Source organism: Dipodomys ordii, unplaced genomic scaffold (genome assembly GCF_000151885.1).
Source record: "Dipodomys ordii isolate 6190 unplaced genomic scaffold, Dord_2.0 Scaffold155, whole genome shotgun sequence".
Taxonomy (NCBI): Eukaryota; Metazoa; Chordata; class Mammalia; order Rodentia; family Heteromyidae; genus Dipodomys; species Dipodomys ordii.
The window spans coordinates 165,880-176,628 of NW_012267371.1; the positions used below are offsets into that span (position 1 = coordinate 165,880).

The following is a 10,749-nucleotide window of genomic DNA, read 5'->3' on the forward strand; positions in this document are numbered from 1 at the left end:
CGCTGTGGCTCAAGTGGTAGAGCGCTAGCCTTGAGCTGGAGAGCTGAGGGACAGCGCCCAGGCCCAGAGTTCAGGCCCCACGACCGGACCCAAAAAAAATATGATATATTCTATCTATCTATCTATCTATCTATCTATCTATCTATCTATCTATCTATCTATCTATCCATCCCATTGCATATTGAAAAATAGTGGTTGAACTGGAACAATCAGAACAGATATCTCCAAAAATTTAGTGGAACATATAAGATAGAACTTAAAAAGTAATTTGCAATGTTTCAAAGAGGATTCAATAACCTATTGCTCAAGAATGATCTGGAAAATTTCACCAAAAAAATCCCTAATTTAAAATCAAATAGAAAGTTGGGGCAAGTGGCTCACATCTGTACCTCTAGGTACTCAGGAGACTGAGATCTGAGGATTGCAGTTCAACACCAAACCAGGCAGGAAAGTCTGTGAGAATCTTGCCTGTAATTAACTACTAAAAAACCAGCAGTGGAGCTGGGTTCAAGTCTTAGAGCACCAGTCTTGAGTAAAAAAGCTAAAGGATAGTACTCAGGCTCTGAGTTCAAGCCCTAGGACCAGCACAAAAACCAACAACAATAACAACAAAACCATGCTGCAGTTCTGGTCTGAGTGGGTCATATTATTATGTTAATCCGATATTGAACTCTGGGCTCAAATATAGCCTGAAAAGTAAAAGTAAGCTTGGGATAGAAAAACACTCTAATAGCAAGGAGAGATATGTTAGTAGCAAACTACAGGACAGAGAAAAGAGTGGTGTATAGAGAGGAAGAGGGCTAATTTTATTTTCCCCCATATCCTTTTAAAAATTTTTAAAGTTTTGAAGTGTTTTTAATTGCAATTAGAAAGTGTTACACAGAGGGATTATAATTACATATGTCAGGTAATGAATATATTTCCTTTTGGACAATGTCACCCCTTCCCTCTCTCCCAGTTTTTCCCTCCTGTCCCTACCCACAAGTTGTATAGTTCATTTTCAATACAGTGTTTTAATGAGTACCACTGCTGCATTTGTTCACCTTTCCTTTAATTTTTGAATTCTTTTACACCATTATTTCTGCACCAATCAATTGCCTTTAGGTGAAAAGTGATAATAAGACACACTGAAAAGTGTGTACAGAAAGGATCCTACCATCCCTTCCTTTCTCTCCCAATGTGCTTTGCTTCTTCTGGGAGACAATGAATAAAGACTGTCACTAGGGAAAAGGGCTGGAGAATGAATGTAGATAGATAACTCCAGGGGCCCCAAAGGGAAAAAACTGAAGAACACATGACAAATAAAGATGACTATCTGTGTACTTACAGGTCCTTATTTGTTGGAGAAGGGCAGTGTTCTGGCATGTCCGGTAGGGGATCCATTGTTCTCATCTTGTGAAAGTAGGCCTGGGTGATGGGAGGGGATTTAGAAAATGCCAGGAGGAGCAGCATGATGAGAAGATTCCTGGCCTGGAAGCTAAGGTGTCTGAGTTTTAGTTGTGGATGTGCCTTTTTTATGAGCTATGTCATTATGCAAGGTGTGTGTGTGTGTGTGTGTATGTGTGTGCGCGCGCGCGCGTGCGCACATGCACTTGTGCGCATCGAGCCCCCCTCCCCCTCCACACACCAGTTCTGGGACTTGAACTTAGGGTGTAGGTACTCTACCATATTTTTTTTTTCTCACACTAACATTCTACCACTTGAGACATAGCTCAACTTCCATCTTTTTGGTGGTTAATTGAATATAAGAGTCTCACAAGTAGTTTGGAGGTTCCTCAAAAGACTCCACATTGAACTCCCCTATGACCTGGCAATCCCACTTTTGGGCATTTACCCAAACAAGACCATACTAAAACTACCAGCACAACTATGTTTATTGCAGCATTATTTACCATAACTAAGATATAGAACCAACCCAGATGCCCCTCAGTAGATGAATGGATCAAGAAATGGAATTCTATGCCTCCATCAGAAAGAATGACATTGCCCCATTTGTTAGGAAATGGAAAAGACTTGAAAAAAATGTATTAAGTGAAGTAAGCCAGGGCCAAAGAAACATAGGTCTCATGGTTTCCCTTATTTGCAATAACTAGTATATGTTTGAGACAAGCAGAAAAGGTCAGATAAGATGATGTTAAGCGAAATGAACCCCAAGATAAGGACATAAGTGTTTTTTTTTCCTTCTTGATACCATGTGATTTTTTTTGTGGCTTTGTATGTCCCTCCTCAAAGGTATAACCCTTGTTCTCACTGTATTTGATGTTGGTATAATTTGGGGAGGGGAAGGGAAAAAGCAAATTGTTTAAATAAGGATACAGGTTGACCCTTTGCAACAATGAGATGTACAAGACACTATGTCGAAAACAAACTTTACCATTTGGCGGGGGGTGTAGTTGTGGAGAGGGGAAGGATGGGATGGTAGGGGAAAAACAAAGGAGGAGACAACAATGCTTGATAAGAAATGTACTCATTATCTTGCTCATGTAATTGTAACCCCTCTGTACAGTATTTTTGCAATAAGAACAAATATCTATCTATCTATCGTCTCACAAATTTTTCTTTTCAGGCTGGCTTTGAATGGTATTTCTCAGATCTCAGCCTCCTGACTAGCTAGGATTACAGAGGTGGGCCCTTGACATCCAGCTGTTTTGTATTCTCACTAACTTTCTCGCCCCAGGAGCACTGTCATAATTCTCTATATATATCTGGGATACATGATGACTAAATAAACAAATAAATTGACTTGCTCAAGTTCAACCTCTGGGAGCTGCATTTGAGTCCATGGGTGTGTTCAGAAAGCTGGATGTTCTGTCCTGCTCAGTGCCATCCTCTTTCTCTCTCCTGCCAGCCGCAGCACTCTGTGCACCTCTCGGAGAATCTGCTCGGGGTTGCGCATGGAGCACAGCACCAGGGTGCAGACCACCACATCCACCGAGCCGTCGGCCACCTCCCGCATGTCCTCCCCGGCCGCCACCACGAAGCGCTCCAACTGTAGGTGGCGGCTCTCCGCAAGGTTCTTGAACAAGAACCGCTCGAAGTTGGGGTTGGGGTCGATGCAGGTCACCCTGCACCCGGGCAGGTAGAACTTGAAGTTGGTTCCCGTGCCGCAGCCCAGCTCCAGCAGGGACAGCTTCCCGGAGGGCCCCCGCCGCAAACTCCTGCAGGTGGCCAAACAGCTCTGGCTGCCAGCTGGCCATCTGGCTGTTGTACATCACCAAGAAGTAGGGAAACCATTTTTTTTTTTTTTTGCACATCCAGTTCCACAAGCCCAGAAACGCGATGCAGGGGCCAAAAACAAAACAAAATGAAACAAAACAAAGGAAACGAAATGGGGGGAAGATTGTTAGGTGTACAGGAAGGAGCACCCAGAACCACGGGATGGAGAGGAGGGGAACAAGGGGGGTATGTAAGGTCCTGTAAAATTCCCTCTGGCAATGTCCTGTAATCTCTTGAAAAGTGAAACACACCAAGGCAGTAACTGTTCCAAGTTCCAATTTCCTTGGGCCCTCGTGAAAACAAAGAGCGCAGGCATTTCCACGAGCATGGTAGATGTTCTGGTGACCCACTGCCACAGGACAACTGCATTATGGATTCTTTGGGACACGCCAGCTTCAGATAGACGCTGTTGAGCCCCTAATTGACAGAAGTCAGCTCCAAGGCCACTTAGCTAGGAAGACACAGCTGAGTCAACCAGAGAGTCCAAACCTTCTTCCCATGAGGCTGCTGATCCCACTTACGAGGTATGACACCCTGTAGATGGAGACTAGAGGAGCCCACATGCAGGCAAGCAAGTCTAGAGAACTTAGGACAGACCCGCAAAGGAATACTGCTTCCCTTAGAGTCTGTAGACATTTCTCTGATCTAGTCTCTGCTGCCTACCTGTGATGATCTGTGTCCTTGACCATCCTCAGCTTTTCTTCCTGCATAGACATGCAGACATATCCTCTGAGCACTTGATCGCCCCCACCTGGATTCTTAGACCCAACTCTCTAGACTTTGTTCTCCCCATTTGTTTCCATCTTTTGGAACCAGGTTTTTAGACCCCAGGCCCAAAGTTCAGGAGTCCCAAGTTAGGTCCAGTCACTTGCCCTCATATGCCAAATAAAGAAACTTAGTGAAAGACAGAGAAAGGAGATTTATTACACGGCATCCACAGGAAGGTAGCACTTCAGTTCGTCTTTGGGAAGATAGCACTTCAGTTCGTCTTTGGGAAGATAGCACTTCAGTTTGTCTTCAGCCACTGAAAGTTAAATAGGGAGAACTGGGGGTAAGGGGTGAGAAATGTAGGCAGAGTTAAAACAGTCCTAAGTCACAGGTATCACCTAGTTGACGTTTTTACTTTTTTTGGTTGTTTAAGAAAACTTCTTGTTTGAGGGGAAGTTTATCTTCTGCACAGAGTGGTTATCTGAATCTTTTCATCTTCAAACAAGGTGATTGCAAAAGGGAGGCAAGCAGAGAATAGTTCAGATCAAAGGGCACAGGAAAAAAAAAGCATCTTTTAAGTTGCTGGTTATATTCTTTTATATTTAAGATTTCTTGGGCTGTGGTTATGGCTAACGTGATGGAGTACCTCTAGAAGATATGAGGCCCCAGTACTGAAGAGAAAAGAAAGAAAAAAAGAAAAAGAAGAAAAGGAAAAGGAAAAGCAGGGTACTGGTGGCTCACACCTGTAATTCTAGCTACTCAGAAGGCTCTGATCTGAGGATCATAGATCAAAGCCAGCCTGGGCAGAAGTCTGTGAGACTCTGATCTCCAATGAACCATCAAAACATTGGAAGTAAAATTGTGACTCAATTAGAGTTATGCTAGACTTGAGCACAAAAGCTCAGGGGCAGTATTCAGGCCCTGAGTTCAAGCCCAGAACTGTAAAACAAAATTCCTTTAACTTGTCTCTGTTTCTTCTTCTGTCATTCCACATGCCTCAGGTATTACATGTTAAAATCTTCCTTTCCTTGGGCTTGTTTTCCATTCAAGTTAACCTCCCAGCTCCCTTTCCTTTCTTTCCAAATGTCCTTAGAGACTGCAGTTGGCACTCCAGTTCCCACTTCCTCATCCCACTGAAACCTGTGCATCCCTGACACGATATCATGGCACCTCCCACAGGTGCAATGAAAATGCAGGCTGCAACTCTGCCAAGACAAAGACAAAGAGAATGGTAGCTAGAGGGAGAGGGAGAGGGTGGGTATAGAAGGAAGGGTAGTGGATGGAGTTGAATACTGGAGGAGGTGACAGAGGCTGGTGTCCAGGGTACAGACGGGGACCATTTATCCTCAAGCTGGGTGGGAGGGTCAGGGGAGAAAAATGGACAAAGGAGATCAGTTTGGGTGGGACAAGAAAAGAAATGATTTTTAATAAAAATAGTCTTGATTTTCTCAGTGAAGACCAGTGCTTCTGTGTGTATGTATGTGTGTGCACATGTGCACACACCTACATGTGGGCATGCATGCACCAATAATGGAATTAGAACTCTGGGTCTGAGTGCTCTCCTTTTTTTTTGGTCATGGGGCCTGAACTCTGGGCCTGGGCGCTGTCCCTCAGCTTTTCAGCTCAAGGCTAGTGCTCTACCACTTGAGCTCAGCGCCACTTCTGGTTTTCTGGTGGTTTATTGGAGATAAGAGTTTCACAGACTTTCCTGCCAGGGCTGGCTTTGATCCACGATCCTCAGATCTCAGCCTCCTGAGTAGCTAGGATTACATGTGTGAGCCACCAGCACTCAGCTCTGAGTGCTCTCCTTTATCTTTAACTTTTTTTTCTCAAGACTGGCACTCTACCACTTGAGCCACACTTCCACTTCTGACTTTTTGCTGTTATTGTTGATCAGAGTCTTCTGGATGACTTTCTTCCCTAGGCTAGCTTTGAACTGCAATCCTCAGATCCCAGCTGAGGATTATAGACATGTGCCACCTGCACCCAGAGACCAGTGCTTCTTTGACCAAAGATAGGGTGTAGGATGGGAAGTGTGCCTGCACTAGCAGCTAGGAGGCCTGGGAAGGCCTTGGCTGAGCTGCAGACAATGCCTGGCCAAGACGTCAGATTTGGGGAATACAATTTTCTTCAGAGATGCTACAGTTTAGAGGTGGAGGAGGGAAGTTCAGTGCTTAGGCTGAAGATGGATGAGGCTTTAAGCAGATGGCAGAGACTGCAGTAAAAAGCTGGAGAGTGAGATTCTGACCAAGTTCAAGACTGAAAGAGAGTAAGGACAAAAATGGACTAGTTGGTTCTGAGGCTGGAGGTGCTAGGGTCACTAAGGAACTTACCTGCTGACAGCAAGACACTCAGAAATGGTCCTGCAGTGTATGACCTCACAGAAATCAGTTGAGGGTCCAGCATGTGACCACAGATGGAATCTCAGAAGAATGGAAGTGGAAAGTATTAGAATCAAACATGTGGAGGATCCTGAATAAGCTGTGGGTGGAAACAAAGCACAGGTGAGTCATAACTATAATCCTAGCTACTCAGGAGGCTGAGATCTGAGGATCAAAGTTCAAATCTAATCTAGGTAGCAAAGCCTGACTTTTATCTCCAATTAACTAGCAAAAAGTCAGAAATGGAGCTATGGTGTGTGAGTGGTAGAGCACTAGACTTAAGTGAAGAAGCTAAGGAAGAGAGCTCAGGTGATGAGTTGAAGCCCCAGTACCAGCACAGGTATGTGTGCACACACATATACACACTGATGTGGTGGAGCATCAGCATGGAGAATGTGGTACTAGTGAGTAAATCAGCCCTGGATGCCAGCAGGGACCAATCACAGTGGAGGGAAGGATGCATGGAGTAAATAGCTGGATGCAGGTGCCCTGGAGGCTATTATAAAATCACAGCAATTTTGCAATCAATAAGTAAGGGTTAAAAGTTCAATCAACACAAAAAGATTTTATTCATGTCTTTAAATAGCATTCCATTGAATGTCAGTAGTTCAGTTTCCATTTGACAGACATTTATACTTCCAGACATTTATACTTTCCTTGGATATCAAGAATGGCAGCGAGACTTCATGAAGTTGTGTACATTCTCTGTGAGCTGCTGTAGAATAAGTGGGCAGTGAACTTTTAGGTCAATAGAGTAGGGCATCCACTGCCCTTGTTTTTACTCATTCACATAAGAACTAAAGTCTTTTTTTGGTACCAGTACTGGGCCTTAAAATCTCTGGGACTGGGCTCTCTGTCCCTTAACTTTTTCTGCTAGAAGTTGACTCTCTACCAGCTCTATTTCTGATTTCTTACTGGTTAATTGGGGATAAGAATCTCATGGACCATCCTACCTGGGATCCTTAAATCTCAGCCTCCTGAGTAGCTAGGATTACAGGTGTCAGGCACTGGTATTCAGCTAAGAGCTGATACCTTTTCAACTCAGATCATTTGCTAATTTGACCTCCAAAGACATTTACTTCAGTACCTGACTTATGAATCTGTAATCCCTTGTACGTCACCTAACAATAAAAAAGATATTTGTGCACATCAATAATTGCACAGGTGATAGACCAGGCTTTCTTTTACCTGCCTGGCTGACAGAGCTGACTGCTGGTATCAGTTATTTCAGGCTTTCCTCATTTGATAGAAAAGAGTGGCTTTGCATTTCTATTCTTGTTCTATTTTTTTGAATGAGGTCAAGCACTTTTTCATACTTACTAATTGATTTTCCTTCTATCTGTTTTTATTTTTTGTAAGTATTCTAGTAGTTCCAACTGTCCAGGATCAAATCTTTTCTACGTAGGACCTGTGTGAGATTGAGTAATTTTACTTTAATTCTTAGTGCCTCCGTCTCCTCTTAACACGAGGATAATAATGCCTATCTGAATGGTAGGTTTTTCATAAGAACTAACTGGCTTAACAGCTTCAAAGCACTTAGGACATTACATGTATTGCCTACTTTTCTGGTGGATGGTTTTTTTTATTTTCTTTTTTCCCCTCCCTCTCTCCCTCCCTTCCTTCCTTCCTATCTTCCTTCTTCCTTCCTTCCTTCCTCCCTTCCTTCCTTTCTTTTACTTTCTTTCTTCGTACCAGTACTAAGGCTTGGACTCAAGGCCTAGGCATTGTCCTTTAACTTTTTCACACAAGTCTGGCATTCTACCATTTGAGTCACAGGTCCATTTCTGGAATCTTGGTGGCTAACTGGGTCTAAGAGTCTCAAGAACTATTCTGCACAGGCTGTCTTCAGAAAGCTTCAGATCCTCAGATCCTCTGAGACCCTCAGATCTCATTTTCCTGAGTATAAGCCACTGGTGCTTGAATTCATCCTTTTTTTTTAATTGATTCATATATTCAAGAAACTATCCTGCTGTCATGTAGCTGTTTCGTGTTTTTTATTATTTACTATCATCACCTACTTTTGTAGGGGATGATGGTTCTGGGGCTTAAACTCAAGGTCTTGTACCTGCTAAGCAAGCACTCTACCACGTGAACCATGCCCCTGATAGCATCTCTTTCTTTGTTTTTGACTGGGAAGGTCTTGGTCTGTGATATACCTACCTCTGACTTCCAAGTAGCTGACATTACAGTAATGCACTGTTTCTATGACAAGATCTCCATAAGTTTTCCCTAGGTTGGCTCAAACCACATCCTCCTAACTCCCTAACTCTCCCTCATGAGTAGCTGTTACATGACATACACACACACACACACACACACACACACACACACACACGTATGCAGAATGTTGTATATGTATGCAGAATGGCTTTTGTTATAATTACAAGCATTCACATTCCAAGATAATGGGAAAAAATAGTGTGTGCCAAATTTTTCCTTTAAAATGTGTCTGTGTGTGGTAGTGCAAGCTTGTAATCCCTGTATTCAAGCAACTGAGGTCAGAGGATACTGAGTTCCAGGTCAGCCTGAGCTACATAGTAAGACCCTGCCTCCAAGCAAATGAACAAAGTAAATCAGAATCGGAGGACGTATTTTAGGGCATAGACAATGAGCAATTGTGACAGCAGGGAGGTGGAAAGCAGGTCTCCAGATCCCTGGTAGAGCAGCAGCAAGGTCCACTGCAAGGCAGAGCTGCAGGCCAAAGTGTCCAGGTCAGGCTTTGTAGAATTGAGCAGGGCCAAGGACTGGGGCCTGTGGTTGTTCCTAGCTGGGTTTCAGAAGAAGAGGAGTGAGAAAATGTGTGTTGATGTGTGTGTGTGTGTGTGTGTGTGTGTGTGTGTGTTTGGATGAACTCTTGCAAGGCAGGAATTTGTTTGGAGGCCTCTCAGTGTTGGCAGCTCGTGGAGCCCTCTAGAGGAGGTTGTGGGTGAGCTGCCTGGCACTGAGCGGCCCCCAGGATGGGCCTGGGAATGTAGAGATTGCAGGAATCTGGCAAGCACTGGAGCTGACCAGAATGCTTCAGGGAGGGCAGATATGGGGAGGCCTGGAATGGGGAAGTGTTGCTCAAGGAAGCAAAACCTGCAGCCCGGGTCTGAAGAGCTTAGATGTATTTTCTCTTTTGCAAACAACCTCACAACCTCTCCCTTGGTATGGAACTCAAGGAACTGTGTGGCTCAGGAATACAGTCTGGGTGACAACATGCCAGCAATGCCCTACTTCTTAGTCATCTCAGAGGCTGGGAGGAAACTGAATACTCCAGATGAAGTAGAGTGGGGGGGGGACTATAGGGACAGAGAGGTGAGGGGGGGCCAGCCAGCTTCAGAACATGGGGTGGGGCTGAGAGAGCAAAAGAATTGAGGATGAATCCTGAGAGATAAGGAAGATGAGAGAGGAGAGAGAGAGAGAGAGTATAAATTAAACAATTGGTCTCTGTTGCTTGCTTAGGAGTTTTTTAAATTGAAGTGACAAACCAGGAAGGATATTCTACCACACCCTCTCTGCCCAGGTCTCCCCTAAGGGTTTGGCAGGCTGGTAGGAGGTGACAGTTGTGGTCAACTCATTGGGCGGGGCTGGAGGTGGGCTAAAAAGACCAACTTCCTGTTTGGGAAAAAGGAGAGGTGAGTGTAAAGCAGGTGAGTTGTGTATTGCATGCTGGGAGCTAATGGCATGAGCCTGCATTCCACTTACTCATTTGACCCAGATTTACTGCTCTAGGTGTACAACCAGGTTCCATTAGAGAAACTACAGGGAATCATTAAGTAGAGCCACCATCAGCCTGGGACCTTTAAGAGGGGTGATGAGGAATTTGTTGGAGGGAATAGAAGCATAAGCACACAGATATGCCTACAGATGTGGGCCTTGGTGCTGTTCCTTAACTTTTTCTCTCAAGGTTGGTACTCATACCAGTTGACCCATAGCTCCACTTCCAGCTTTTTGGTGGTTAATTCGAGATAAGAGTCTAAAGGATTTTTCTGCCAGGGCTGGCTTTGAACTGAGATCCTCACATCTCAACCCTAGAATCATGAAGGCGTGAGCTACTGGCACTGAGCTTTGAGGTGTGCAGTTATATATTTAGCCTATGAATATACCTAGACCTGTGGCCACACAGAACTGTACCCACACCACTGAGTGTCACAGATATATGCAAGTGACCCTCTGCTCTACAGGAACTCACGAAATAAGTGGACAGGAATGTGAGTAGGGGCTGGAAGACACTGGCCTCTGGGTTTCAGGGCCCCGTTGGAATGGGATGGGGCGGGTCCAGAAGTGTGTACTAGTTTCTATGGGAACGTGGTATGTTTGAGTATGGCCAGGGAAAACAGCAGGTCAGGCCCATTCCAGGACCAGATTGCTCAAGACCTGAGCAGTTCTTCTCAGGGGCAGCTGATCTTGGGAAGGGAGAGTGTCAGAGAGTGCCTCTCCGTTTTCAGTAGCCTGTGGGTTG

The 10,749-nt window shown here is 44.6% G+C and overlaps 1 pseudogene; it reads right to left on the reverse strand.

Annotated features, from left to right (window-relative positions):
- Nucleotides 1-2,791: 2,791 nt before the first annotated feature.
- On the reverse strand, nucleotides 2,792-3,932 carry LOC105997871 (annotated as a pseudogene).
- Nucleotides 3,933-10,749: the final 6,817 nt, after the last annotated feature.